The sequence below is a fragment of the Cricetulus griseus genome, assembly GCF_003668045.3.
Source record: "Cricetulus griseus strain 17A/GY chromosome 1 unlocalized genomic scaffold, alternate assembly CriGri-PICRH-1.0 chr1_0, whole genome shotgun sequence".
Lineage (NCBI taxonomy): Eukaryota > Metazoa > Chordata > Mammalia > Rodentia > Cricetidae > Cricetulus > Cricetulus griseus.
The window spans coordinates 193,818,205-193,825,235 of NW_023276806.1; positions in this window are offsets into that span (position 1 = coordinate 193,818,205).

Sequence of the window (7,031 nt, forward strand, 5' to 3'; positions counted from 1 at the left end):
CAATACCTGTCGTTCTTGCTCTCAGTGACTGTTCTTTGGGGTTCTTGATATGTTTAGAAGTATGGTAACAGGGGAACGTTTGGCAGAGTGCTTAAAGGAGCGTGACCATGGAAGCTTTGTCCAAACTGTCTGCATATTCTTTTCCAGCTCAGCCCAGGAGCAAGAATCCATGCCTGTCACCTGTCCCTTCTTAATTGGTTCTTTTTAGCCTAGAGATGGGGAAAGGGAAATAAGAAGTCAGGGATAATTGCAAATCAGTGAATTAGCGGTGGGTGGCAGGACATGTTACCGGGGAACCAGTTTGAGTGAACCTGAGCAGATAAACACGTGTGCTCGGAGAAAACTACAACATTGTAAAGACCCGAAACTAAGATCCTCCCTGTGACTAGAAGTAGATAGAATTAGGAGGAATTCTGCCCATTTGGTCTCGGGGCTTTCTGCCGAAAGTGTGGACTGAATCTCGTCTGTGGCAGTTCACAATGATGGTGAGAGAACTGCCAGCATAGATGGAGTGTGATTATTGTTACTGTTAATTGGTGTGATGATTGGAAATAAGGATGAACAATATTTAAGGACATATTTAAGCCTTGGAATATATTTGCAATGGCCAGAGCTGGGGTGGGAGATTGATGCCTCTCAACTTTATGGTGCATTCTCTCTTTCTAGAAGTTTCCTTTCTGTAGACATTCCAGGAATGGAAGGGGTTGGGGAGCATACTTCATTTCCAAACTGCCAGCTCCTGGCATTGTGTCTGACATGTGTTACACGAGAAAATGAATGCTTGCCAAGGCCTCTTCCTCCCTCTTCATAATGGTTCCTTACAGCTATTCCCAATTCTCATTAGCTGGCTGGCAAGAAAGCCAAAATAGGGGAGATAGCCCAGTGACTCCAAATGAGAAAAGGAATGGACAGCAGTTATTGGAGATGGCTGTAGAATGCTACCCAGCTTTTAGCTACCTTGATGCCTGGGTAAGGTAGGAGCAAAGAGACTTGTGTGCACATTACCAGGTAAAATTGATGTTCAGGAAGAAGCTCACCAGGAGGTCATTAAGACTCCCAAGGGTCTTGAAGTGGCTGCCTGGTGAGCAGCACACTCCCACCTCACAGCCCCGTAAGTCAGGGTTGCCGACCGCTGCCTGGAGAGATGTGCGTATTTGTCTACACTGAGTATCACAGACATTTGCCCCGAGCTTTGCCTACAAAATTACCAGCAAGAGGCAAGCAGCAGAGGAATCAGAGACAGAAAAGGCCTGGTCTGCACCTGAACACCTAAGGCCCACATTTGAGGGGAAAACTGAAATGACCCCTTTGACAGAGTGTGCTATTTTACATCTTCTTTGGTGGCAGGGACACTGCTAATTCCCCAGCAGCACAGGAAAGCCTTTGTGCTTTGCTCACACTGTGAGCGTTTCCATGCTATTTGCCCACTTTCCAGAGAATGGCCTCAGCTTCCCAAAAAGGATGACTTGAAAAGTAACAAGTCATCGTGGTAAGGATTTTATTCATTCAGCCTCTGAGCCCTCCAATAAGTGTTACATTTTAAGAACAAAGATCAGAGAAGGAGGGCGCCCATAGCCGCCGTGTGTGCAGAACAGCCAGAAGACATTAGTGAGTATTCAGACTTTGAGCTGTGTAAATATCAGACACCACTCCCAGCCTTATGAGACATTTGAGCAGTTAAGGAGGAAAGGGAGGGCTCTTTGAATAAAACGGTTTGCCACATTGAATGTGTCATTTTACTGTCATTTCCTATAAAGCCATTTTTCACCTCTGAAAAACCTCATCAGACATCTGGTTTTTTATCTTGGATTTGCAATCATTGTTTCTTAATAAAAGTGATAAATCCCTGCAGGTGTGTCCAATCACCGTTGCCTTCAGGGGCTTGTGCGTGGTTTCAAGAGCTCTCTTGTTTTTACCTTGTGTGTGGTGGTGGGATGTTCTCAGCAGCCGATTCCTCCTCACAGCTGGATCTGGAAGAGGCCCTTTCCTGGGCTGCTGCCTGATTTCCGCCTCACAGATTTAAAGATTGGCCTACCTCTGGGGTCCTAGATGACTGTGGCAGTGTCTGCCGAAAATCTCTCCAGTACATCGACTTTTGTAATTCCATGTGACCAGCCCCCTTTCTCCATAAACTACATTCCTTTTACATAAATTTTAACACAAAGTCCCACTGCTCCAAGCAGTTTGCCATTCAGTCTGTTGGTAGTCACGCTCTACAGCAGCATGTATGTGCACACAGAAACGCACCATGGTGTTAGAGACGAAGAGTTCAAATCCTAGCAAGTATGTGGAAACAAAAAAAAAAAAAAGAGTTCAAAACCCTCTTTTTGACGGATGTCACGGGTTTTTGTCAGGCAGAGCTGGGGGTTGTAAGTAGTCCTGAGCCTGCAGTTTTGAACTGGAATGACCTCTGGAGCCCCTGCAGACTGAAGTCACACAGGCATGACATGTTGAACTCTAGAATGTTCTGACCCACAAGCCTGAGAAGAGACAGGCCTGTTGAGTTGGTAAATTATGTTTTGCTTCAACCCTTGAGCCACCTGTGAGTTCACAAGAGCAGATCGCTCCTCTCCACGGTGCCCAGTGATTCTGATACCAGCAACAAAACACGGGTACACCTCGAAGCAGGTCTCTGCCCCAGATGCCACTCACAGATAAGTCACCAGCACTTAGGTCTGTGTCACAGAATCCATTTCCTATGCCCCCCTTCTTACATGTGCATTCAAGTACCCATCAAAAATGAGAGCATACCACTAACTTTCCTGTTCATGTCACGAAGTGTCTACCAGGAAAAAACACACGTGATTATGCAGGATTTGTCAACAGCCAAAGCTTTTAGTGATGTTCTTTATCTGCAAATTAATGTAGTCATCTCATCATTAAAATGAAGTTATTTTAATGTATGATTGTTCCTTAATCAGCATTTCAAAGATCTAGCATATGGCTCTGTTATTACGCATGACTCTGAAGCACAAATGCTCTCTGAAGCCAAGGAAGCTTATGATGATAATCACTGGAATTTATTACAGTCAATGAAGTGGATTGCACAAACACATCCGTGTGAGTTTCCCAGAATCCCTAACATTTGATTTCTATAATTATATAATGCAATCCCTGTGGGAAACCAGCAGTAGAAGGGAAAACTTAGTTTTCTTTGACAATCCAGTAGACTGAGGTACCAAGAACACCTAACTATTTCAGCAGTTGGAGCTGTTAGACTCCAGAAGCTGTGACCTCTGAAGTCCCAGGAGTGAGATTGCTATCTGCCTCCACTCGGGGGTATAAATCTCCATATGCTAAATGCCATCAATGAACCTCTGCCTGCTCTGTGTTCTTATCATACTAGTTTAGCTGCAATTCCTGTTCTATTCTCCCACAACTCATGCCCTGTTCTCCAGTACAGACAAGAAAACAAAAGCTCAGAAATCTTGTCACAAGATAGAACTGGTTCCTCAGTGTTCACACCAGAATACACTGGTTTCCTGGTGCTCAAACACATAACCAACCAGCACTATCAGATGTTGAGCAGAACATAATTAAATCACAGCTTTTTACAATGATGTGCTTAAGTCTCTGTAGTATGCAGAGTGTTTAATGTATGTGTTAACTGTTCTTTTCATTTCTCCTCGTTCTGTCCCAGAAAGCTTCTTAATTAGGTTATCTCATCTACCTGGCCAAGTGCCATCCCAAATTATACTTTGATATCGAATCTTCAGCCATTCTACAAAGGATCATTACAAGAGTTTTCAGTTTCCATGATTCAGAATCCTTGGCACTGATGAAGTTTAATGCGTTATCCATTATCCACTAGGTTGCCTGGTACCCTCCATTTAGTTGAGAATTAGTGTTAGAGTATTGTGCAGTCCTAGCTCTGGAAAACATTTGCCTCTGCTGATGCATTTGCACGTGCGATTCTCTCGGGAAATGAAAACTGCCATTTCTTTTATAGAAATTGCATTGGGATTATATTGAGCTGCATGGAACAGGAACTCCAGTTTAGTCTCTTAACCCAACAGTTTATCCTTTACAAGGATGGGGGGATGAGGTGGGGCTAGTGTGACCACCCCAGGAAGTCAAAGAAAATGGCAGCAATTGTAAAACAACACGGCTGCCTACAGGTATGTACTGCAAACACCAGAGAGCAGTCAAATAGCTTCTGCTTTGTCCTGCCACCAGATCTTAGGGGTTCCTGTTTGCCTTCATTCATTTTCCTGTTTCTGTGATTAAGCACCCTGACAAAAGCAACTTAGGGGAAAGAGAGCTTATTTTGTCTCCAAGTTGCAGATTATAGGCCCCATCATAGCAGAGAAGTCATAGTAGGAGGAGCTTGGAGACACTGATCACATCTGTAGTCAGAAACAGCAAGGAATACATGTTGCTTTCTCTGCTTAAGCAGTCCTGGACACAGCCAGGGAATGGTGCCACCCACAGTGGGCAGGTGTACTAACCTCAGTACAAACGAGATAACACCTCACAGGCTCATCCAGAGGTGAGTCTAGATTCTAGAAACTGATAACAATTGCCATCACATTATCAGAGGAATTAATCCAAGAATTCTGCTGGGAAGGATGGAAAAGGCAGATTCCAACAATTCCAAGTTCTCTGATATAGGAAGAGCTTAGATAGAGGAATTTGGTTGAACTTCTCACCTGTCATACTGCCCCCTTCATTCCTGTAAAGAATGCCTGAATGATAATATTTAACTTTAGATCAAACAATTAGTTAACAGCATGCTTCTGCCTACTATGCTGCTTTAGCATAGCTGTGTCGCCACAAAGTTTCACATGCTGGAATTTTGCTCCCTAGTGAGGCAACATTGAGGTGGTAGACTATGGTTTGGATGTGAAGTGTCCCCTCCAAAAGCTTTTGTTGAAGACTTTGTCCCCAATATAATGTTCAGAGGCAGGGCTTTGGGGGATAAATTAGAAAATAAGGACTCTGACCTAATCAATGGACCTAATACAATGATAGATTGATAATCTGATGGTATTATTAGGAAATAATGACCAATAGAGAGTGTGACCTAGTTTGGAAGAAGTCAGTCATTGATGGCATGACTTCAAAGTATCCCCAACTGCCTCCTAGCCACTGTGAAGTCAGTGGCTCTGCTTCATTCACTGCACCCTGGTGTTTGCCTCCTCTCAGGTGCGGTGATGGGAGCCAGCAATCGGTTGCTAGGACCTCTGAAACCAGGGGCCAAATAAGTGTTTCTTCCCCTAAGTATTTATTCCCAGGTGTTTTATTGCAGTGACAGATCACTAATGGGCTGGACCTTAAAAAGTGGGGCCCAATGACAAGTGTCAGCTTATTGTAAAGTTCACCCTCAGAAGGGAATTAGCTCAAGACAGGCTTTTTATAAAAGGAGCAAGTCTGGGTCCTGAGTCACTCAGGCTCTGCATCCCTCAACACAATTCCTTTTACATGTTCCCACTACTTTGTGACAGAAACAGGCCCTGTCAGGACATTTGTGTTATATTTGAACCTTCAGAACTATGAGCCACATAAACTTGCCCCCCCCATCACTGATGCCTGGCTGTCCCTCAGGCTAAAGGACATGCTGATATCCCCACAAGGATCCAAAGTCCCTGACTCACCAAATTCACGTCTAGTTGATTATATTCTAAGCTAAAGCCAGGAAAATTAGAAGTTAACTACACGTCTTATATGAGAGGAGGGAGGGGAATATGAATTGTGAAAATAAAATCAATTTGCTAAGCATCTGTACTAATAATTAGTGTGGGAGGAATAAAATGTGTACTTCTGAGTCTCTGCTTTCAGCAACTCTTCATGCGGCCATCACTAGGGCCAATGACGCTCTTATGACGCTCTTACCACACTCCACTCTGTTTTTATCATCAGCCAGCTCCCTGGGTCTTGAGCTTGTGGAATGACCCAACCTTCCACTCTTGAAGAGTCTGACCCTGCTGCAGCTTATAGCAAAGGAGGCATCTTCATGAGCTTTCAGTTCTGGACCTGGAAGTATGGTGCCGTTCCCTGAGGAATGCCTCCAGTTCCAAGTATTCCTATCTTCAGGATACAACAGGAAGCTGGCCTTCCCTAGACGGCTGCCTCAGTTCCCCCAGCAACTGCTGTAATCCTCCCCTTTGCTTCAGTGGTGAGAAAACCCAAATGTCTCTGATGAGAGGCTTGGGTCCCTCCTCAAATGAACTTTTGTTGCATTCTTTGGCTCACCCTGTGACTTGTTTCTTTGGGATGACAACTTTAAGTTACAGCCCTTCAACTTGTAGACACAAGAAATAAAGTATTCCATGTGTGTTATTGGGGATAACAATGAGCTGCTTTGGCTTGTCCTTGTTTTCCACCTATGGGTGAAAAGGTCTGGTCTATAGGCTGCAGTTCAAACATATTCCATACCTTATAGGATGTAGGTTTTCACTGATTTTACACTGCTTGTGTTGAGAAGGATTTAGGCAACCAGGACATATCAACGTACCTGGATCCTTTTTCTTTGGCTGACATATGGTCAGTTTCAGATGTCTGTTACTGGTTTAATATGACTTGAATGGCATAAGGAGATTTAGCTACCTCCATCTGCCTAGGATGTCTTCCTTAGACATTAACACATGCAAATGCCACACACGTACATTTGCTCTGGTTTTGCTGCAAATTCCAAAAGCTATTTTTTTTCTTTCTCTTTTGAAGTCTCCCCAGACTCCCTCTCCCTCTCTTAGTAAATGTGTTAAATCTTGGAAAAGATGTTATCAAAAGGAGAAAAACAGGTGGGGAAGAAAGAGATGAAAACACCCTGACAGTTCACTTCTGTTTTGCAGCTGTGAGAACCGTTGTTGGAATTGTTAACTCCCTTACCAAGATAATTAATTCTCTTTTTTTAAAAAATAGAAGGCATGTCTTCTTCCTTCAATCAGTGTCAACAGCCAATTACACTCTTTCATCACCCGAAGTGTAATAACACAAATCTTATCAAGGAAGAAAACAGTTGGACTGACAAGATTAGCAATTCACTTCTTAATCTTATAATCACATGGTATGCAGCAGTCTACAATAATACA